Genomic DNA, 25,752 nt, shown 5'->3' on the forward strand with positions numbered 1-25,752 from the left:
TTGAAATATTTCATTTCGATATAATTTCATTTCAGCAGGATTATAAATAAGGTATATATATATTGTCTTATTGAGCAGCTTTGTAGTTTGCATTAACAACAAGTTCATTTCCATTTCGGCCATTTTGTCTGTACTTAATAGTTTGATATCTTCCAAAAGACCATTAGGTTGAAACACAGAAGGTTTGTAAACATATTCCGCGTGCAATAAGGTTCGATTCGTAAATGTTAAGTCAGTCTTTGCCGTAATTTGTTCTAGAACTGCATACCAAAAAGTAAAATCACAAAAATACTGAACTTAGAGGAAAATCAATTCGGAAAGTCCATAATCACATGGCAAAATCAAATAACAAAACGCATCAAAAACGAATGGACAAGAACTGTCATATATCCAATTATTGTGTATTTGTTTATGCCCGCGTCACACTGCCCCGACTTTTATATACGATGGACACCCGAATGCGAAAATTGTAAGTTCGTACGAAGTTAGTCCCGATCTCGTTAAAATACAAAAAAGTGACCGAAGCAAGTACGATGAATAACGAAGTCTATACGATGGTGCCGAAATTATATACGATAGCAAAAGATGGACATACAAAGGTTAACCGAAGACCGGTAATTAAGCTTCATATCTCAGCCGAAGCCTACACGATGGATCACGAAGGCTACACGATGGATTACGAAGGCTACACGATGGATTACGATGATGGCGTCATGGCCATACGATGTCTAAAAGACGTCGTGTACAGCTTACGATGCATTTAAATGATATGCCGAACGGTATTTCCAGTTACTGAATGTTTTGGTTGATTTCTAAAAAAAATAGTTTATGTATCAAATATGCATATTCAATTTACCATTTTCTGCATGTGTCATATACAAATATAGTGTCCATATTTGTCCCCATTATGTTACATACGAGGGGATGCCACGCTCGGCATTGCCTTGTTTGAACTGTAAAATGTGTGCACTAGTCTAAATAATCACCCATAAGTATGCCCATGTTTATCGATCTATCTTAAAGGTAAGGTAATAGGTTCGTTGATCCCTTTTATTCAAAAAGAGCTCTTTCCAGGAGAATATCATAATAATATAGACAAAAGGAAGGATGTGGGGAAAGCAACAAATGCGGCAAAATATGACATATAGAAAACAAAATGGTTATGGAGTAAACATTCGTGTGACAACAACTCAGACGACACATAAAAAGTCAGAATAATGAAGAAAAAGTTGGTTTCCCTATATACGTGTACCCGCAGTGTTGGTGTACGAGGCGCGTTTATTATTTTCATTATGTTACTTGATATGAAAAAATGACAAAAAATAATATTTTACTTGTAAAAGTAAATCCTGAGCCTGTAATAGCTGCTCTTCTTGTTCCATTTGAATTAATAGAAACAACGCTGTTGCCTTTCTTGTTCTCATAGAATCATATGATATGAGCTCCATGTTTTGTGAACGTCTTTCTTAACTGTCGTATTAGACTGACCAGTGCATATCGTGCATGGCACTTTAAATGTATTTTAGCGCGAAAATTAACTTACATTTAGCTGGATTTATTGCCGTCGTAGTTCCATCTTGACGCCTTCGTACTTTTATTCGATGGCAACACGACGGGATTACGAGGTCTTCACGAAGTCGTGTTGCCATCATAAGACCTTCGGGTAGCTTCGTGATTCATTCGTGTAGACATCGTAATGTCAAAACTGCCCGATGGAAACGATGGAAACACGAATGCAATACGATGTTCAAAGATGTATTCCCGGTGACATTACGATGATGAGGATGGTGATAAGAACTCAATACGAACCCTCAACATCGGACGCACCTTCGGGGATTTTTTAACAAGTTGTCCCCGAAGGCTAGAAAAAGTGGCCGATGGTTCTACGATGGTTAAAGATGGCACTACGAATAGCCCGATCTGGATACGATCAGTCCCGATTTTGAAAATTTCCATAATCGTGTTGCCATCGGCGTAAAAATCGGGACAGTGTGACGCGAGCATTACAAAAAACACACAGGAATATATTGAAGTAAATAAAAAGTTTCAACTGTATACAAAGGTATTAGATTATAATTTAGTTAAAAACATAATCAACAATTTTCGGTCCCTGAATTAAAAACAAATTCAGGTATCCTACACGTGGTACAAATGTACATAGTAAACACTATCTCGTATTTTCTAGAATGAATTTAACACTTTCTAATATTATCTAGAATGATTATTTACAAGTAAACATTTACTCACCACTAATCCTTTCTGCAACGAAAAAAACCAAAATCATTAATAAATGTCATACTGTGGTGATTACACTATTGGTATAAGGAAAAAAAGTGTGTATTATAATTGTATTACTGTTCTTGACGTGTCGTTATTCGTAACCTACAGGATATTTATTCTAATTGCACAACACACGATTGCGGAAAAAACAATATTCATATTGTGATGCTTTCAAAATTATAATTAGTTTTTCAAGATCAAATCCATGTTCATGATCGTTATTGTTAACTATCAGACGCATCAAGTTACAGATAGTACAAACCTTTCACCTTTTGTAAAGATTATTCCCGGAAAATGCAGTGTCAAAGACTAAAAATTCAGAAACATTACTAGCATTTATTATTGTAATTTTAGAAAAGCTACATACACATATGTGTATCAGATATCTCAATACGAGTTCCTATATTGCAAATGATCACTCAGTCAATTAATTGGTATTGACAAAAAGACCTTCAATCAATAATTTCTCAGTGCACTTAGAAGCAAGTTAAGTGAACTAAATTATGGAATTTTGAAACACATAATAACAAGATAATTTTTTTTGGAGAATTCCTTAGATTAAAAGACAAAATAGGAATACGTACTCTTAGAAAGTCACAAAAGCAAATATATTAATCTTCAGCCCATCCAATTTTAAATCTAGTCTTTTGAACTATCTTGACTTAATCATCAAATTTGAACTTTTGAATCTACATTTTTATTCATTTTGTAAAACCGCAGATAACAATGAGATCAAAAGATAATTTTTGTTTTCAATGAAAATAATTTGGCTCCTTCATTAATATTTGCTTATATCAGCACATATATACACGAAGAAACTTTTCCATTCTATTCATAACAGGAACACGCAATATGCCCACGTCTATTAGAAATCAAACGTTTGGTTTCATAGTTTAATGCTGAAGTGGGATTTATTACATTGTAAAATTTTGAACGTTTTTTTATATATATTTTTGATATTGTACACAATTTTGAAAGGCATTAAAGTATAATGGCAGGCACAAAAAACATTACCAGTAAGGGATACTCATTTTATTGAGGTTCTAAATCGAAAACATTTTCAAATTCTGTTTCTAATATTTATTCCTTGATTTTCGTAACATAAAAGGCTTCTTAAAAGATCTAGTTTGGTTTCAGTTGCATATGACAGAAGTAACATGTATAAGGCACTGATCTGTAAAACATAATATTTTGTCTTTCTAGATGCTGCAAATAAACCATAGTTGAGACCCCCTTATTTTAATGAAAGAACACATGCGTATATATACTTCCTTAGTTAAACAAAAAAATGGTGACCTTAGTTCGTCGCACAACACACACAAATACGAAAGAAAGAATGCATCAATAAAAAATTATTAAGGTATTAAAACTACATTGAATCTAGTAGTCTCAGAAAAGGTTATGCATTATACCGATTTTGAAAGAAGGGAAAATTGTCAGTGAAATCTAAAATAAAAGATTGTACCCACGTCATAGCCTACATGGGTCATTTTAGCGGTCTCGATTCAATTTTGGTTGATATTTCCTAACATATATAGGTAAAATGTCTAAACATATATGTTGAATACTTACTCCTTTTTTAAATATTCTTAATGGATAACCTGTCATACTATTACTATAACCTGTGAATATAAAACATACATATAAATAGATTATAAGTTGAAAGATATGATGATTTTTTAGTTCTTGTAGATTAACTTTAAACAATTTGAAACAGTAACATCTTCAAAACTCTTTTGATAATCAAATTGAATTTTTAAAACAGTAACATCTTCAAAACTCTTTTGATAATCAAGTTGAATTTATTTTGTTGTAATTTTTCATGAAAAGATGCTATTTTTTCACTTCACTCAAGGTGAAGTTTTGTCTGGTTCAAATTATTAACAATAAACATGCCCCCTTTCACAACAAAGGATATTTGTTTCATGACTTAGCGTAAATATCTAATATTTAATGCAGCAATATTTTTGAAACGGATGCCAAAACCTACTCCAAACAAAACATTATTAATATGCACTTGTGAGCTTTTAACAGCAGATACACTAATTATTGGTTTTGGAACATATTTAATAATCAAAACAACAGGTTTTTTCAGATGTATGATATCATAATTGTGTCGGAAGCTGCGAGAATACTCACAGAGCTGCAATGTTGGGAATTTTTATAACGATTAATTTAAAAAAATAGTATTCAACTCATCTAACGTGTTCCAAGAGATGATTGAGCGTACTTCATAGTTCATTACTTCATAATACCAGGAGCAAAAAGAGAAATGATTGGATAAAAGCAACAAATATAAGACAGCCTTGTGACTGTTTGATATATTCAATAAATTTACATGACTTCTAGTTGTCTTATACAATATTAACATCTGCTAATTATTTTTTTCATGAATACACAATGTCTTTTATAACGATTCTTGTCTAAATTTGGTTTATCTTTCTTAATTTATTGTTATTTTTTACAATCCTGTTACTCCTACTCTACTGATTTTATGTTTCCCGCTTTCTCTCTTTTATCATGTTTATTTAAATGGATAACGCCCAAAACAACTTATTCGTAAACAAATTAAAACTTCTAACGACCAGTCTAGTATATCTATTCATCTTCAACCACATTTTTTCGTTTTAAAAGATTCGTTCGATTACTCTATAACTTTTATAAATTTGAAATAGGCCCATTAATCCGACATTTAAGTTAGAAATAGGAATATCCGTTTTAGGATCTAACGTTTTACTTAAGTCAATTATAATGATTAACCATACCGGAATATATGTTAATTAATATACTGCAAACAAGTAAAGCTGGTATGCAGTTTCCTGGAACAAATGTTTAAATATAATGTCTTGCTTTGAATAGGATTAGAACTAAAAGAGCATGTAAACATAATCAATCACTTCAATTCACAATGCACGTATTGTCGATAATCTCGTTTGATTTGCATATATTACGAATTAAAATCAGTTATTAAATGTATTTTCTTTATACTAATTTAGTTAATGTATAAATTATTTATAAGGAATTACAAAATGACCAAATTTGGATTTTTTCATCAAATCAAAAGGTAACCAATTTTGTGTTAAATATGGAAAAACATTATTTTAATTAAATAATAACAAATATAATTTTGATTGAAATATAAATGGTTATAGTTATTGATAAACAGGGAGTAGCTGATGCTACTAGGGTAATACAGAACACATAATATAATTTAAGAATTCGCATTGGGAGTATGTATAGGTAAATTAAAGAGAGACAAAAGATGTGAGAAGGACATTCATACTCATAAATCGAATGGAAACTAAAAACGTCATTGCTAAAAGTGGAAAAAAAATGAAAGAAAATACCAACAGACAAATAGTACACAAAACACAACATAGAAAACTAATGATTGAGCAAAACGAGCACCATGATAAACTGGTCATGATCTCAGATGCTCCAGAAGTGTAAGTAGATCGTTTTCTTCATGTGGCACCCGTAAATAACAATTATTATCAATTGCCAGGCATTTACGTTTAGATTTAAGAAAAGTATATATATATATATATATACAACTCGTCTAAACATCAACCCAACAATGTTAGATCTGTAAATTTGCTTTCGCATATATAAATATGTATATTGACCAAATTTTAGAGGGGTTAGACTTTAATTGTAATCCAATAATGAGAAAAAGCAATCAAATAGATAGGAAACATTTGATGGTTTAACTAAAAACATGAAACGCATTACATCCAGACATTTAAAACACTACATGAATTGAAGTTCTAATGTCCTTTTAATGTGTCGTACATTTATTCAATATGGCATTTTTAGGACCATAAATGTTAAAAAGCGGAGATGGCTATCATTAATGTATACACTTGCTTGGTATTTCAGTTTGTCAGTTTATTTTTATCGTCAATTTCTTCACAGATAAGATTATGGACATATTTGATATGATTTGACCATTATTTTGTGTATCGCTCATTCTTCTTAATGCTTGCAAGGTTTTATCTTGAACACATTTGATTACGTTTTTGAGCATAGGAATGATATGTACGTTGATTTTGGCTTTTGTTCGTTTCTCTGTTCTGGTCATTTGTCCAAAAAAAATTATCATCCTCAAATTCAAGTTCATATGAGGGTTTTGATGAAACTTGCACGATTTTCTTCGAACAAAAATTGTTTCTCTAAGCGAAAATAAGATAGCGTGTTTGGTTTCACGTGGCGAAACATAAATGCACTGTGTTAATTTACAGCTTACATGGAGAGTTGTTCTATATTTGACACGAGTTCATTTGCAAAACATCACGTACAATTCTTCAACCTTGCAATATTTTATAGAAATTAAAACTGAAACTTAGAAATGCTGAACCAATGGAACTTTAGAACAAAAAGTTTATGACCTTTAATGGTATTACTAGTAACTATATCAACATACTAAACCAATGGAACATCAGAACAGATGCTATTTATAGAAAATATATTACTTCCTGGATGTTTGTCCTTGCACTGTGTTAATAGTTGTCAAGTTGCATTACTGTATAAAGTGCAAAATAACATTATCAACATCAATTCAACTGCACCAGAAGTGCATTTCGACCAAAAAAATATCTTCAGTGATTCGCAAGGCCAAAGTATATGAGTTAATATTTATGATACTTTAAAATCATTAGGGAGCTACCATTTGATTTTTATAGGAAAGGGGGGGGGGGGATAGCTAGGATGAAAAATTGTGTCCTGCCTTTTTTTTTTAGTTGTAATCTCTGTCTTGCCTTTTTATTTTTCAGTCTATTCGGTCCTGCCTTTTAATTTTTTTGCCAAGTTACTCATCCTGCCTTTTTTTTTTAACTCAAAATCCTGTCCTGCCTTTTTTTCAAATTTCATCCAAGCCCCCCCCCCCCCCCCCAAAGAAAATCAAATGGTAGCTCCCTTATAAAGTTTGAGATGATTTAGTTAATTCACAAAATATGACACAGCAAAAATATTTAATAATAAATCCTAACCTGATACCAACCTAAAAAATATTTCTGTAGAATTGATATATATGTTTATGTTTTTATTCATGACGGTTTTAAAACAATTCCGGACGGACGTATTCTTGTCCTCTTAGATAAAAAAATGTATAAATCAGTAACACGGATGTTATACAATGAACGTCCATACGGAGGACTTAATTTAAAAATGAATTTCTAACTTAGTGTTTTAGAAATTTATAGTTATCATATTAGATACGCATGCAATTTTTCTGTTTTCCTGTTTTCTGTTTTCATTAATATTGATTGAGAAGACAAATATACATACTTTGTTAGCCTCCAAACATTGATAGACCCACACAGATTAGTATACAGTCAACTTTGGTGGAAGAACTAGTACTGTTATTAACAGTTCAAAACATGATTTATAAGAGGAAAGACTTTATTCATCTAAACACGAAGAGCTTTATGGTTTAAACTAACATTATACGGGCAACACATTTTATAATTCAAACTTTGTTGATAAAATGTATTCGAGGAAAATGATGTGTTTACGTTACAATGCTTAATAGGACGCTGATTGTACATGCACGAGTTGATAAAAAAGTTGTGAATAAACATTCTCTGCCATACGTTTCATCCCCGAGGATATCACCAGCCTAGTAGTCAACACTTCGGTGTTGACATGAATATCAATAATGTGGTCATTTTTATGTTTACAAAAAAATGAATATTTCGAAAAACTAAGGATTTTCTAATCCCAGGCATAGATAACCTTAACCGTATTTGGCACAACTTTTTGGAATTTTGGATCCTCAATGCTCTTCAACTTTGTAATTGTTTGGCTTTTTAAATATTTTGAAATGAGCGTCACTGATGAGTCTTATGTAGACGAAACGCGCGTCTGGCGTACTAAATTATAATCCTATATGCACTGAATATACTATTTACTCTGTTAGAATACAATGATTATCATCAGCATCATGTTCATTCACCAGGAATAACATATTTCAATATAAATGCATCTTTTTAGGATTTAGGATTTAAGATTTTATATTTGTTATTTAACTGTTTTTATGTAGTTGCGTGAATTGATACCAAAAAATTCTGATATAATTATGAAGAAATGATTTTCTTTAAAATACAATATGAATTTTCTTTAGATGTAAACTTAAATACCTTTCACGATTTGATGATGTAAATTTTCTGAGTTAAGTATTGCGTCCATTATTTCTGAACTAGAACACATTTTTGTTTAGGAATCCGCTGAAGCACACCTAAGGTGCAGGATTGTTTTCGTTGTGTTGAAGACAAATTTGTGGCCTTCGACTGTTTTCTCTGTTTTGCCGGGTTGTTGTCTATTTGACATTTCCATTCACAATTTTGTTATTCAAAATGTGCCTTTTTTGGAGGTGGTGTGGGTGAAAAAAGGGGTTGGGGTTGGGGTTAGAGTATTGTTGAATTACCTTTTTTCTTCCAGTGATTGACAATGCAATGTGCCTGTCATGACTACATTAAATGGTACCTATATAACAGCAACGAATTCGTATATTCCAACAGATAATGTTAAGGGTTACATGACCAACACAATTGCTAATACAAAATTTGAAACAAACGTTAAATTTAAGAATTAACCTTAAAATTGTTTAGTCAAATCCGGACAATGAATTACATTTGTCCATTATAGAAATACATTCGTTGATGAAAATGCTTTCGTCACAGTAGATTTGAATTAAAAATAAGCAATATAATTATTATATTTGACAGTTCTAAAGTACCGAGCTATTGGATCGGCGAGTACTCTCGAGTACCAACAGTACACAAGCAGATGTATCGACCATGTGATAATAAGCAGATTGAACGGTATCAACTTTACTCAAAAGGTAGGATCATCTTTATATATAGTTATTATATTTTCATGTTTTTATCTATAGCCTATTTATAGTTGGTGGAAAACAAAAATAAAACGTCTATTTGATACTACAAATGTATATGTATACATCTGTTGGATTGAAGGCATGATTACTATTGAATATTGTTTTTATGTACTGGACAAACTTTATTCTGTAGGTGTGAATATATTTGCATTGTTATCTCAATGACAGTAGTTTCTTTTAAATATTAGTACTTTAGTTAGTAATTAACCAGACGCGTCTGTCAGTTATAAACACATTGATATTGAACAATGTTCCTATAAAAGCACGACGTGGTACTGCTTATACAATTGACAAATGCATGTCAGCTAAACTAACAGTTGTTGTAATGACGAATGAAAAGTTCATTGAAATTGATTTTATCTAGATCGTGAATCCAACAAAGTAAAACAAATGAACCAAATATTATCTGATGTGACCACCTAGTAATAGAACAAATTGTCAAATAATGATGATGACAACGTTAATGAAATCACTTAATTAATTGGAGATCTCAATATGGTTAAAACAAATTTCAATATCTAGGGAATTACAGACAATGGTGATTAAGTGTTATTCTAAATAATTTGTGTGTCTCGTTCAATTTGATTTGATCTACGTAATACTATCGAAGTCTTTGAATTTTTAAAGTAGTGACACAATGAATAAGAATTTTGACACCTTTCTTTGATTAACAGGTTAAGCAGAACAAAAATCTTTGCAATACTCATGCTATCAAAATTACAACTGTTATATTTTATACAATTTGAATATGATACTTATAACGAACAATCCAATAAATGAGTACAGAAATATTGGTTTGAAAATGTATTAAATATTCAATGGTTAGTTTGTTGTTGAATAGGAAAAATCATATTAAATCAGTGCTTTATTAGTTTATGATTGCTTACTATTCGTTGGAACAATTTGTATGAATATTTAGCACAAAAACCCATAAAACAATGCATTTGAATAATTTATTAGCATGATATTAAAATGTGTAAGGAAAATAGTTTCTGTCGAAAAAAAAACACATTATTTTATTTTTTTCAAAGAATTAAAAAGTGCTAAATAGTTTTCTTATATTTGTCAAAATATTTGATAATTTTCGTATTCAACTTACCAATAAACTGTATCAAAAGTAAACAAAATGTCAATAGTACTTTAACATCCAAAATAACCATTACTCTAACGTCTATCCACAAATGAAATTGTATTCAGAACCAAAAAAGACAAGGGTTCTTCGAGTGGTAAATGCACAGAAGTTCCGGATCAGTGTTTTTCTTGCTAAATTATTTCCTTAGGTTCATGTAGTATCATTGTAAAGAAGTATAATTAAGATTTATAAATAAGATAGCACTGATACAATCATTTACGTTGTCAATAAAATTAATCAAATCCAACGTGCGCACATTTAATTCATTGTTATTGAGTTTAAACATAAAGGCGTTTAAATATATATGAAGGCACTATAAAATTTTCGAATGGTCAATAAGTTAGTTAATCTCAGGTGTGCTCTAAAATCATTTTAACCTGTTTATCATTCTTTATTCTATCACATGTGTCTATCATACTTGCTTATACACCTGCCCATAGTAAATAAACAGTTGCAATCGTCCATTAAAGATTGATTTGTTTGTTGTCATTGACAAATAAGGGTGAAGGTTTGGTACAATCAAAACGTTTAAACCCGCTGCAATTGTTTATACCTGTCCTATGTCAGAAATGTGATGTTCAATAGTAGTCGTCTGTTGATGTGGTCCTGATGTGGTCCATACGTTTTTCTTATTTTTTTTAATATAGATTCGAACGTTGGTTTTCCCGTTTGAAAGGTTTAGTACACTAGTAATTTTGAAAGGTGTAAGCCAATGCTCCGTGTTTTATATCATACTTTGATCTAGAATGGTTTACTTTTATAAATTTTGACTTGTATGGAGAGGTGTCTCATTGGCACTCATACCACAACTTCCTAAATCTATATGAAATTTACTTGTTAGGGTATTGCCTCTCATATATAGTGCATATACATTCTATGCTATAGAATTAGACCGTCAAATAACAAAGCAGACAATTATTCTGGTATTTGACAATTGGATTCTATTTGTTACACGATGGGTGCCACATGTGGAGCAGGATATGCTTACCCTTCAGGAGCACCTGAGATCACCCCTAGTTTTTTGTGGGGATTGTGTTGCTTATTCCTTAGTTTTTTGTGCTGTGTCATGTGTCCTATTGTCTGTCTGTTTGTCTTTTTTATTTTTAGCCATGGCATTGTCAGTTTATTTTCGATTTATGAGTTTGACTGTCCCGCTTGTATCTTTCGTCCCTCTTTTAAAGTAATGTTAAGTATAATCAACTTTCATTTTAAGGCAAATAGCACATTATGCTAAAGAGTCAATCCAATGAATAAATACACGAGCACTTGTTAGTTATTTGGTAATTTCTTTTTGTTATGCAATTACTTCTTAAACTCTACAATTATATTTTATCTTTAACTCACTGTCATAACAAAATCTATGTGTAAGTAAGAATATATTAAGTACTATCAATCTTGTAAACGAACGGATTTATCATTTATGTTAATGAGAATTGGTATTTGAAAGTTCACATATTAAAAAAAAATGAATAAAATGTTCAAATAATGCTTCGGCAGATGATATACTTCATATTACAATTTCAAGAAAAATCCCTTTAAGATATCTAGAAACACAAAAATTAGAAATATTCCCCTGATACGTGTTTGCTTTAGGAAACTTTCGATCAGCTGCTATACTAATTTAAAGGCAGTATAAACCTGATTATCCTTCAAAGCTGAATGAAATTCCAAGATTTATGTATCTACACCTAAAGATTTGTGTAATTGCGGGTTTTTTAAGTGCATAAAACTTACATTTGTCAGGTTTATAGCACTAACATACAGTATTCTCTCTGGTAAAATTCGTATTTGGACATTTATTCTAGAAATTATTACATAATACCTATTGACGTCCCCCGCGAGTTGGAAATGTTTTATAATCCTATAACTTTTCAATGGTATACTGATATAACAAAGTATGCATTTTGTTTATAATCTAAATAAACTGTTATGAAATTTTGAAAATTGTTATAAACAAAATACTGTATCTCCCTCTTGTATGTGTCCCCTTTAAATTGTGTGTAGCAAAAGAGACAATATTGTTGAAATGCGGGTCTGATTCTGTAAAATAATATCGTCAATGTTATCAAACAGATTTTTTTTGCGTCGGATTCTAGAAATAAATTGTTTGCTTGTCCAAAATTTTGTATTTTCTTACGATTTATCGGTTACCTAATTTTTGTTATAATCGTTGTATTTAAAATTGGTATGAACGATTATCGTTTTTGCCTATTGTGCGATGTGACATCGATTGTATGTTGAAGGTGAAATTTCCAGATCGGTCTATAGAGTATACTTGCGTGAATTAGACTGCAGGTATACACATTTCATTATAAAAAAAAGTGTCATGTATTTTTTTATTCATTAATCCTTTTCAGATGATCTCATCAATCTTTATCAATTAAGGATTAAAACATTTTGGAAAACAATTATCTTTGTTTACTTTCATATCTGTCATTCGTTTTCAGTAAACAAGTGCATATAATGAATCTTCAATATGTGATTAATATGTATTTCAAAACAATGTTCGCGAGGAGCAAGAAGCCTTCTGAGACCATTTCAAAATAATGAGGTTATAATTTTTGTATTTCCGTTTTTCTTTGCAATACAAAAAGAAACAAAAACAATTCAGGTGCTTGTTAGTAGAGGATTTAATGGTGTCTTTTAAAAATATTTCTTGTATTATATTTAAAAACAAAAGAAGATGCGGTATGATTGTCAATGAGACAACTCTCCACAAGAGACTAAAAAAGACAAATAAATTAACAACTATAAGTCACCGTACGGCCTTCAACAATGAGCAAAGCCTTTACCGCCTATACCGCATAGTCAGCAATAAAAAGCACCAAAATTTAAATGTAAAACAATTCAAACGAGAAAACAAATAGCTAATTTATGTACAAGAAATGAACGAAAAACAAATATGTAACATATAGACAAACGACAACTACTGATTTGCAGGCTCCTAGCTTGGAACAGGCACATAGATAATGTGGCGGGGTTCAAAGTGTTAGCGGGATCCCAACCCACCATCTAACATGGGACAGTGGTATAACATTACAACATAAGAACGAACTATAAAAATCAGTTTAAAAAGGCTTAACTCATCAGATGGATAAAAATAAAAATACTACAAATACAAGTGAATGATTAATGTATCAAAGATGACGTATGGTTGAAAACGAGACAACTACACATTGTATCTACCAGAAACCAAATGACGTAAATGATAGTAACTATAGGTCACTTTAAGTTTACCTCCCATTTAATTATTTTGTCGTTCTTTCTTTTGTTTTATGTCAAGGAAACTAACAATTATAGATGGTGCAGATTGTTTTGATCATACTGATATAATTGCTGTTTTGACAGAGTGTCATGGGTTGTTGTTATTCTTCACTTTTATACATTTCTATAATAATTGTTTGTCAACGACAGATATTTCGTGAATACCAAAAACGAACACATGACGTCGAATAGTATGTCAGCAGCAGATTATTCTAAAATATCTTAAACCACCTTTGTCTTTTCTTTTGAAATCAAGCGTGTTTTCAATTTGTTTTATGATTTGATGCGGAATTTGGCAATAATTTAGAAATAGAAAACGATAAAGCGTCAAGCTGATTTTTTTCTCATTGTGGTTGTATTATCGCTTTAAGCGATGAAATGTAGAGCATTCAGATTTAAAGTTACGATGTTATACATAAATTGACATTTGTTAAGGACAAATGGTACAGATATAAAAATTGCTTGCTATCTAATATTGGTAGTTACACCATTAACATTTTCTTTGCTTGATGGCATTATATATATAGGATCATGCAGGAAATTTTATGCGCAATCTCTAGGAATGGGGAAACCCAATAGTTCTTTAGAAAAAGCCATGGAGCCCTATGTATTTAAGAGAGGTAAATAAAAAGACATCGCTCTCTCATAAGACAACCGCAATTTTTCAATAATTATTAAAAAATCAATTTACGAAGATAACTTCTAGGCAGGGTATTTTGCATTGTATAGGTCGAATGCTAATAACCATGCGGTATAGAACATATAAAGTGTATTGAAATGGATGTTATCCAGTTCCGTGATGAACTTTTTAATTTTAATATTTTATTCATACATATCTTAATTTTATATCATAACTGATGAAAAATGATGAGGATTCAAAAAATTTCAAATTGTTGTTATTTGATTTTTATCTCCTACTTTCAACAGTTAAACCGATGTTATCGAATCGGATTAAGATCAAATGTCATTATAGCAGTAAGAATCAAATAATATTTCTCTAACACGTATTCGTATTCAATATAACATCCTTGTTGTTATAATCATAAAGATTAATAAGGTAATTTCAAACTTATCCGTTATTTGAAACATGTGAAACCTAAATCACTTTTTGAAATGAAACAAAATAATTGAAAAGAAGTATAACGATTCGTTAACAAAGACAGGTGATACTTTAACAAATTTAAAAAGGTCAAATACAATGTAGCGTCTACAAGTTCTGCATGAATCATGCATCATGCAAATTAATACTACGTAAATAAAGGCAACAGTAGTATATCGCTGTTCGAAATTCATAGATCGATAGAGAAAAAAACAAATCTGGGTTACAAACTAAAACTGAGGGAAACGCATCAACATGTCAAAATAATATCTGTGAATTAACACATCAAACGACTATGATAATTCTAAACGGGTCCAAGAACGCTAAACTTGTCGCTAGCTAGTTGAGACACAGACACATCGTATCGGCTTACCATTTTGTTTGAGCAGTCTTTGTGTAAAGAGCTCACTCTTATCATAGGAATAAAAGTTTTCATGATAAAATGAATAACTGTATACATGTATTTCGAAATTTTTATATCTCTTAATGATTTCGATGGATTCACTTCAATATAGCATATTTAGAATTAAATTGAGTCTTAGAAGTACAGAAGACTTCCTCTGGAAACGATTCATTCAGTAAAGTACCCAATCGATTTTGGTTATTGGATATTAAGTAGAGTATTGCAGAAATACCTATTAAACGTCTATAGTGAATAAGTTATTGATGAACTAAAGAAGCATCGATGACGAAGAGATGTTTCAACCATACCAAAGCAATAGACAAAATATAGAGATGAAAAATTGTTAAGGAGAGTAAGATTGATTCCAAAAAAATGTTTAGAATAGTCACAAAAATTACAATAATCGTACTGTGACCTATTTTTGAATATATCCATGGCATTTGGTGTTACAGTGCTGATGATTTACTAGTCCGAGATTACTCTGACGTCCTACGGCTGTTTTGCCAGACAAGCTGGGACCGTGGGACGTTAGAGCTCGTCCCATATCAAAAAGTGGATATTTGCCCACCCAAAATAGATGCGTTGTTTCGTCGTTTCTGGTGACGATTAAATGTCTTGGAATTATATAAATCGGGCATCAATCTGTTCATTTTTCATTTATCTCTTCATTCATGTAAGTTTCACCTACCTGTCACCCTTTATTTATTCGTATTATAACTGTTTTCACAGTGACCCATGGAATCTGGCATTTTAACTTTAATTTTGAAAGATTGTCATGTGATTACGAGAAAAAAAGAAAGCCACAATGGACTATGGGAGATGATGTATGCATTTAACCCTAGGTCAATATGAATACATAATCTAGCACCTCGTTCATTTACGATGCAAGTTGTCTAATTGTCCGAGAGCTTCCGATTGTTATTGTGGTTGGCACTAAATGCTTAATACCGATCTCCTGTAAAGGAGGTAAAATATCGTGGTTGACTACTAAATGTAAAATATCGATCTCATGTAAAGGAGGTGAAAAAGGTATAAATATTTGCATATTTGAGTCTCGAGGTCTCGTAACTTGACTTCCATTTGAAAATAAAATAAAAAATGTCTGAATCGATGGGTCACAGTTATAATATGAGAAAATAAAGTATAGGAGGTCGGTGAAAGTTACATAAATGAAGAGATAAATGAAAAATAAACAGATTTAAGCCCGATTTATATAATTCCAAGGCCGTTAATCGTCACCAGAATCGACGAAGCAGCGCATCTATTTTGGGTGAGCAAATATCCACTTTTTGATATAGGACGAGTTCTGACGTCCACCAGCTTGTCTGGCAAAACAGCCGTAGGATGTCAGAGTAATCTCGGACTAATGATTTACTATCCAAGGAAATACATTTCTTTTGAATAAGTTGTCCTTACTTTTAGTCCTTTATGCCTTTCAATTTCGTATTTAATTTTGCCTTTTTATGTTTTATTCAATTCCAGCGTGATTGATCAGTATTATGTAAATAAAACTTATCACTCAGCAAGCTTTGGTGAGTTTATTCTATAGTTTTCTTATTGGCGATCATAAAATATCTTCGTATTCTAATAGAAAAAGTAAGACAACTCTATGATATATAAATTCAACGGAAAACAATATTCGATACATAATACAAAATATAGCGAAAAGATAAAAAGTCCACAAAAAAACCCCCATTAAGTACTAGAAATTGTGAGCAAGTACTACATAAATAATATGAGATTGAACTCCGGTATAAATGAGAGGTAAGCAGTTCCGGCTCCACTAGGGAGAACTGTCTTTGAACTCCTGAAGTAATCAGAAACCTAATAAACCACCTACATTTGACAGAAATGAATATCTAAAGAGGTGATAATTCTAATCTACGGCGAACATGTGCAAATATCTGATCGCTACAAATATTTCAACATGAAAATTTGAAACAAAGATGACAAATCAACTGTTATCGGTAACGAGAACAAAATCGAACCATTATATAGTGAATCATAAAATGATTCAAAGATTGAAAAAATCATACAAGGTTTCTAGATAAAGGCAACAGTAGTATACCGCTATTCAAACTCATAAATCTAAGAACAAAAAACAAAATCGGGGTAACACATTAAATATAAGATGAGAACACCGACACAACATTAAAATGTAACACACCCACACACAGAAACGGACTAAGCATTAGACAAAATCCTATAAGAATAACAAATATAACATCAAAACCAAATACATGAATTTGGGATAGATAAGTACCGTGACACGTCTTATAGTAATGTGAATTCTAAACAAACCCTTAAAAAAAAAATGAAAACGACACTTTATAATTGGCATGCGTATGAAGAGCGTTTTCTTGGATTTACCTTCATCAGGAACGCACAAATCCAAATATTGAAAAGATAAGGATGTATAAAAACAGAAAGGTTGGAGAGCTTTATAACAAAAAATGCCTAATATAATAACCAATTTCATCTAACGTCAACTTTGAATTGCTTGAGGGAGTTGAACTTCAGTTTCAACATATTTTTTTCAATTTATCTATAAACAGAAAGATAAGTAAGGTTTGTTATAAAGTCATGGTAATACCGAAGTTCTGACTTCTGAGCTGATGATAACATAGGAGTGTGATAATTCGCTAATGCGCAGGAGTGAGTCACGTGCAGGATAAATGTATTTTTCAATATCAAAATTATTTTACAATAAATTCATTTTTATGTTAAAGAAATTTTAAAATGAACGATCTTTTTAAAATGTGTTTGCTACGCGTACTCGATGCAACGTCACTTACAACGTCTTGACAACACAGTTTGCTACAAAAAGGAGAGGAATTACATTGCAGTAATTATATCATTTGTAAAACACATGGTGTTTGTATGAGTGGGGAGTCGTGAAAATTTCAATGCATCCAATGTAATAAATACAATTTAATTATGAAGAGACTTCAGAGACCCCTGACAGTCAGTACTTTTCCCACTCGTTTATCTATTTCAATAACTTTTTATTTATCTCCATTAATCTTCAAGTTTGTTTTCTAAATAGTTGAATTTTATAAAGCAACACAATTTTGTATATTTCTGTGGACAAGGATAATCAGTAAGAATGACAAAAAAAATAAAAATAGATAAGCTTTCTATAACCTTGATCTTGTGTTGTTCTCTAACACAATACTAAAGTCATATCAAATCTAATAATAACAAGTCAGAAAAAAACTGATTTATATATGAAATGAAAAAAACAAAAAATCATTTATTTAATTAGGTTATTCATTCCATTTGTTTGATAGTTTAAAATCATTTTATTGTTATGTACTAGAAAATAATTCATATTAGAACATAAAAGACCTTTATTCATTCAGGAAGTAAACTGGTGTAAAGGAAATAGTATGCTAGTCAACAGAAGTAATGCAACAAGGCAATGTATTTTCGATGTTTAGTGCAACTGGAAACACGGTACTAGGCTACAATTTTCCAATTGTTCTTTAACATGTATATACATTTGTACAGAATGATTTTTTTCTCATTTGTTTTTACCGTAAGGGGCGTTATTTTTCACAGTTTTCGGAGTTGTTATTTATTTTATTTTTATTCTTCTTGTTTTATTGAACACCTGATGAAAAGTACTCTATATTACAGTGGATATTTCACGTGCCGCTATTTTGTTAACATATCAAAAGCAGCTAACCTAAATTGTTGTTCACAACAATCCACAGTGTCGACTCATTGGGTCTTTTTTTATTTTATATTTATCGATGGAACCCTCTCAAAAATTAATCTTTTTGAAATTTCATAATCCAAGATGGCTGTAGACCCCCATGCAATGTATTACCTTTACAGTCAAAGGACACGCGTTCTAAGAAAATGAATGAATACTTATTCTCATTGAACTGCCCGTTTAACATGTATTAATATGTTCATCATAAGTTATAGCAGTTTGAAAAGTATACTATTTTGGGAGTACAAATGTCTGTTTCGATACGTATCACTTAAAGCAATTCGAAAGGTCAAAATTTGATGTCGAACAACTTTTATTCTTTTCTTGGGTGCAGATAAGAGAGATAGGATAATATTTTAATGGTCAATAGCTATGATTTCACAAAATTTGCTTTTCTATTTAAAGATCGATATTAAGCTTCCAAATTGCACATGTCATGTAGGTCAACCTTTGAAATATGACAATTTCTTTCTCTTAGAATGTCAATGACATTACTACTTCATTACAGCGATTGTTGTCAAACTACTGCAGAAGAAGACCACTAATTATATTAGTATAATTAAGGTGGTACCAAACACTTTGACTTACATCAATTTTGCTTGTTTAAAAATCATAGAATTTTGACAAATATTAACTTCAAGTACTTTTACCTTTAGTCAAACATATGAAAAATAAAAATAAGAAAAAAAACGTAAGCCCCACACTTTATAGGAAAATTGTCATGGGATATATAGCACTTTGACAAACACTTATTTGGAATATTGAGAAACTAAGTTTTTTCATTAATGTACCAGTCTTGTATACATTACAACTCGAGTTTCCGGTGCATGTCAAAATAGTTTTGACTGCAGGGTAACATAACTTATTATTCATCATGGCATGACCCTTTTTTTGGGGTAAATTTAATAACTATTTAACTTTACTTAATACATTATATGCACATTAACATTTATTTTTCTATGTAGCATTTTTTTTTAAATTTTCAAAGACCAGCTGTTTTGCATGTAAGCCTATGGAGCAGTTAATTACAAGACTGCAACCTTAAAAAATAGATCAGTGATTAAACGTTCAGCTGATGTTTACAGAGCTAACTCAATATAGTGTTATTTACCACCTTAATAGCAGGTAAGAGAAAAATCACAATGAGATTTCAAATTTACTCCTCCGCGTCTACCCCAGTATCAAAATACATCGTTTTGTCCATATTTTGTATGTTACTATTAAACATAGTTAGTGCATCCTTTTAGTCAATATGATTGAAAATGGGCTAGATAAACATACGTAACTAGAATTTCTTTCCAAAACGAGATTTCAACATGGAGAAAATTAGGCTCTCAACTCAAGATCAATTCAAGATGATCAGTATAACCGGAATGCAGGACATGTGGGTTTTGACTTAATTTTAACTTTGGCAATATTAAAAAAAAAATTTATACAAAAAGTAAAATAAAATAATATCATCTACCAAGTTAAACAACAACAAATGACTCCCTTCATTTCAGCTATTTCGTGATAAATCAGAACCTATTATAATGAATTCTAAATGTAAGTCCATTATTTTTTTAATCATTATTATTTTTTATGTTTTCATTAAATAAACATTCGTTTATGTACAAGTAGTGATTTAAAAAACATAAATCTTAATGAAAAAATATGTATGTTTCATTTTAAAAATAAATAAATTCGTAGTAAACGACATAAACAAAATCTTACCTCGTCCATTACAAAGCAGTATGATGCACGATAATGTAGAAACTAATAATACTTTATTTAAATTCACTGTACACATGTCAAATTCACTGTTAGTTGTTTTCTGCCTTCTTTATATGGTACGTATAATAATAAACTCCTGTGATCTTAGGAGTAAAAGCTTGGCCTTCGTAATTGTAATGATGGTAAAAAAATCTTTAAAGTTCCTGTAGAATTTTTAATTTTCGGTAACGTATAATTATAAGTACAATCTCTTATAAATGTTTATCCAACATGTTGCAATAATTTACTCATAATAATTTTTGTAAGTTTGATATTAAATGTTGAGCCAAACTTATTCTATGTCCTTTTGTTTTTCTTACACCTCGCTAACTAGAGAATTAATCGTATGGACTTAAATACACAGCGAACGCCTTATCACAGCTCAATATGGTAGGTGGATTAAACAATTTAACGATACTGTTCATTTCATTAGTTATTACTGTAAGGTGAAATCACAGATCTGTTTCACAGACTATCTATTTACATTATCAATATTATATTTCATATTGAAATAAGTATAATTAACTCTTTTATCGTCGTGAGTTGTCAATTCATGAATTATTATCAAGGTTTTCTTTTCTTCCCATATTGTATTTGATTTAAGCAAAGTAATATCTAATTTTACGTAATAAATTTGTTGCTGGCTATTTAAGGTGGTTAAACTCCTTCAGGTTTATTAAGATTAGTTTATTGATCAGCGAAAACATCTTTTCCATTGAAATCAATCCATTACAGTAAATAGGAACGTTTCTTCAAATAGTAAGCATCTGGTATTTGGTGCGATCTTTTGATTTTGTCGTATATTCTTCAGAATGATTTGTTTCTAATAGACTGGCTTTTACCATTTTAATGTTTTGTAACAGCTATAACGGTCTTGTCATGAACACTTAACACGACGCCTGCAGCGGAGAATGTGAAAATTTTGATAATTACTTTATTGACAACCAGGAAATCAGATATACTAATTACTCGTCTAACCGTACAATGATATTAACTGATTAATTCTTTAGAGAACATTTTATCTATTAATTTCATAGTATTGAAACGTACATGTATGCCCTATACATCAAATATTTAAATCTATATACAATGTATCAATTTATACAAAGCAGGGTATAGCAATTAGTGGCCGTTGTTGTTATTATTATATTGAAATTAAAATGTGTAATTCGATAAATGTTAAGTAATAAAAGTTTGGTCAATTTTTCCCTGTATCAGTTTCATTTATTGAGTGAAAAATCGCGAAGTTGGTGAAACCCACAGTGATAAGAAAATTAAACGAAGGCATTTTTTTTTATAATAGACGATTTAGTGCGTTGACCTTCTTTCGTATGACGTTACACGTTGGAAAAGTCAGTGTACGAGTAGGCTACTGAAATGTTTAGGGTAATTGTAAAAGTTTGCTTCACATTTTGAAGAATTAAAAAAGGAAATAACGTTTTCATTTTACCTGGCAATTTGTGTTTATAATCCAACAGAATGGTCCCAAAATAAAAACAATTAACTACCTAGACATAAGTGTCAAAAAGCTGGTGTCTCTGAAAAATTGTAAATAGCTACAAGAAACCAATAGCTGTTGTCTCTGAAAAATTGTAAATAGCTACAAGAAACAAATAGCTGTTGTCTCTGAAAAATTGTAAATAGCTACAAGAAACAAATAGCTGTTGTCTCTGAAAAATTGTAAATAGCTACAAGAAACAAATAGCTGTTGTCTCTGAAAAATTGTAAATAGCTACAAGAAACTCCTTTGAGTCATTATTACTGTTCAAGTGTAGATTTAAGAAAATGTGTGCGTTATCATTAATTGGTATAAATCACATATTGTAAACATCATACTTTTATAAATTTGATCTTTGTATATTGGAGAAATGAAATCAGCTAACATCGTTAGTCGATGTAAATATTTCATACGAACTACTTAAGTCCCGCCTTTTACTTCTTTTTCATTGTTTTAATATTTCAGAAACTATTAAAAAAAATAATAAACAAGAATGGATTAACACCAAAAGAAGAACTATTGTGTGGTGTATATTCGCACACGATTTCTTTTTGAAATTAGTGTCGGGTTGTTGTCTCTTTGACACATTCCCCATTTTAATTCTCAATTTTACTGAATACAAATACACAATTTCAAAAAGTTTTTCTTTAAAGTGATCAAATTGTCACAAAACTGAAATTCGATGAATTTAAATAAATTTATTTCTACTAGTTTTCTTTTTTCTTTTTAACTATTATCATACGAAAAATTATTTATTGTATTTTGATTTGTTATAGTGCACTTTACAGTACATGTTAGCATGCATGTAAAAGGAATACTGCGTATATTAGTATTAAAGACAATGTACTGTTTATCAAAAAGTGCGAGACTAAAATGATCCAGTTAAATCTGAAATGAGTAAATTTTTTATCATGTTTGTTAATGACTCTTTTTATTTCAATTATCTATGAAAACGGAGACGTTGAGTGACAAAAAAATGACATAGCGATATACCCACAAAATATAATCACTAACAGCATCTACAGGTCACCATACAACATTCTGAAATAGATAAGTACAATCGCACGTTTTAATAAAAAATATAAATCAATTATGAATTCAACACCGCAGACCTAATGTCGTTCATCAACACCAATACTTAATGAATAGACATCCTCATAAAAGTACATATCAAACATTGCTTGATGAAATGTAGGCTTATGCGCTCAGTAAGCTTGAGAGTCATACGAATTGAGAATCAACAAAAGAGAAACTTCAATATATGAAAAAAAAAGACGTTGTATGGTTGTCAATGAGACAACTCTCTTCAATATACAAGATAATGAAGCAACAAGCAACCATAGGAAAACATACTGCCTTTAACAATAAGCAAAACCCATACTTCAGAACAAAGGTATAAAATGATAAATGTAAGACAACACAAGAGCGAAAATTAGCGAACTGATTGAAAAAAAAAACAATAAGCGAACAACACATATGACATAGAGCAACAAACAACAACTAAATATCAGTATCCTGACTTGGAACAGCAATATAGGGTCGTAGTTGGTAACACATTTTAGTGAGCTCCAAGACTCTTCCTTTATTTGGTTTAAAAGAACAACATAAAAGCAAACTGTACATATTAATAAATCACTAAATTAATCCCTTTATTGAAAAATTAAGGATTTTTTTATCCTAGGAATAGCCGTATACTTAAGCCGTATTTGGCACAACTTTTTGGAATTTTGGATCCTCAATGCTTTCCAACTTCGTACTTGTTTGGCTTGATACATACTTGATATGAGCGTCACTGATGAGTCTTATGTAGACGAAACGCGCTTCTGGCGTACTAAATTATAATCCTGGTACCTTTGATAACTATTTACAGTCTTCTGACTTAGGACAGGCACATTTAGAATGACGCAGTGTACAAATGTCTATCAGATCGATACAAAGCACAAAACAACTACACCCCCCCCCCAAAACAAACAAACAAACAAACAAACAAAAAACCAAACGTATATATCTGTAAGTATTAGCAGACACTGAAAGTCATTGTGTTTATTATCTATAATTTTTGTTTCTTTTATTTTTGCTAATGTGCTTTATCTATATGACATTTTGTGTTTCTTTGATACTTTTTAGAAGAAATTCACAATTAGCATAAAACGAGTGGCAAGAATGACAAGGGAAACTTTAAAATTTAGATTTTGCAGAGCATATGCCTTACAGAACTACATTCTGTTTATACGTTGAGCGACAACATTATCTTATATCAACCTGTGTGACGTCAACCGCGCGATTCTACGAAAGATTTAATGTTAATCCAACAATGGGTCTGTGTGTCCGTCAGGGTAAAGATTCGGTCCCAGGACTTACATATGTTCAATCCTTTATGGGTGAATTTTACATAAATAAATACAATTGTATAATAAAAAAGCACTGAATGAGGTTGTTAAATTAGATGTATGCCTTAATGTGCATCTTTGTTACATTTGTTAGTTTTTATAGTGATTAAAATGATCTGACAATGTTGACTGCTGTACCCATTATTTTGACATTTTTTCCTATTGTGTCTGTTTGTTTTGTTCACGCGTCGTTGTCAATATAATGGAATTTTATGCGAATTGCATAGAAATGAGAGGTTTAGCTAGCTATACAAATAGTTTCAATTCACCATTTTCTACATAAGAAAATGCCTGTACCAAGTCAGGAATAAGACAGTTGTTATCCATTCGTTTGATGGGTTTGAGCTTCTGATTTTAACCATGGACTTTTCTTTTAGATTTTTCTTCGGAGTTCAGTATTTTTGTGATTTTACTTTTTTAGTTCAAACCAACAGTTACTAACAACTTATGCATGTTTATTAAATCTTAAATATCAACCAGTCAGGGAGAAATCTAGCGAAAGAGAACAATTTATTTTTATCCTAGAAATAAAGGATAATGCACTTTGTTTGCTAAATTGCTTATAAAACGGGATATTTAAATATCCACAATATTCATACCTTAATATTATTATGTCTAAATAAGAATTAAATGTTTTTTTTTTTAAATTTTGCAGTTAAATTCTACATGTACTTGTTTAAGAAATGTTAACCGATTGAAAACATTTTATTTGTGTTTAAAAGAAAACAAATCAAATGACTTCCAATAGAACTTTGGTTTTGGATAAGAATGTAATTTCAAATTGTTTTATACTTTATTACTTTTTATAGCTTTCATTTAATTTCCATACAACTTAGTCACGCATGCATGTTTGGAAATGCATCAACATGCTATTAATAAATAAACTCATCATAGATACAAGGAATATAATTTTATATTTTCGTCTAAAAAAGACTGATAAGTGACACTCGAGTAATAAAATGTTAAAGACCTATTAAGGGTACAAAGTTGATGAGCACTGAGGACCAATAATTCTAAAAGTTTTGCCAAATACTGTTAAGATAATCTATTTCTGAGGTAGAAAAGCCTTAGTATTTCACAAATTCAAAGTTTTGTTTAAGAAATAATTGATGCAAACTATACTTTATTGTAGATTTAACATGAGTAGGCATTATATTCGTGATTATTTTTGCCCGAGCAATATATATAGTGAGGGCTAAAATAACACGAAAATAATGCCTACCCATGTTAAAACTACAATAAAGTATATTTTGCATCAATTATTTCGATTCTGAATAGGACAATTAAGGTAATTTCTATGCCCGATAAGTATAAGTGTAAA

At 30.8% G+C, this 25,752-nt stretch overlaps 1 long non-coding RNA gene across 1 annotated transcript; it reads right to left on the minus strand.

Moving 5' to 3' along the window:
- Positions 1 to 2,246: 2,246 nt before the first annotated feature.
- Positions 2,247 to 21,408, minus strand: LOC139481708 (uncharacterized). The gene is made up of 3 exons (XR_011654668.1): positions 20,505 to 21,408; positions 3,853 to 3,902; positions 2,247 to 2,259 (listed from the first exon to the last, which is right to left on the minus strand). It is a non-coding gene; the product is annotated as an uncharacterized lncRNA (long non-coding RNA).
- Between the last annotated feature and the right edge of the window lie 4,344 nt (positions 21,409 to 25,752).

This window comes from Mytilus edulis, chromosome 7, assembly GCF_963676685.1.
Source record: "Mytilus edulis chromosome 7, xbMytEdul2.2, whole genome shotgun sequence".
NCBI classification, from domain to species: domain Eukaryota; kingdom Metazoa; phylum Mollusca; class Bivalvia; order Mytilida; family Mytilidae; genus Mytilus; species Mytilus edulis.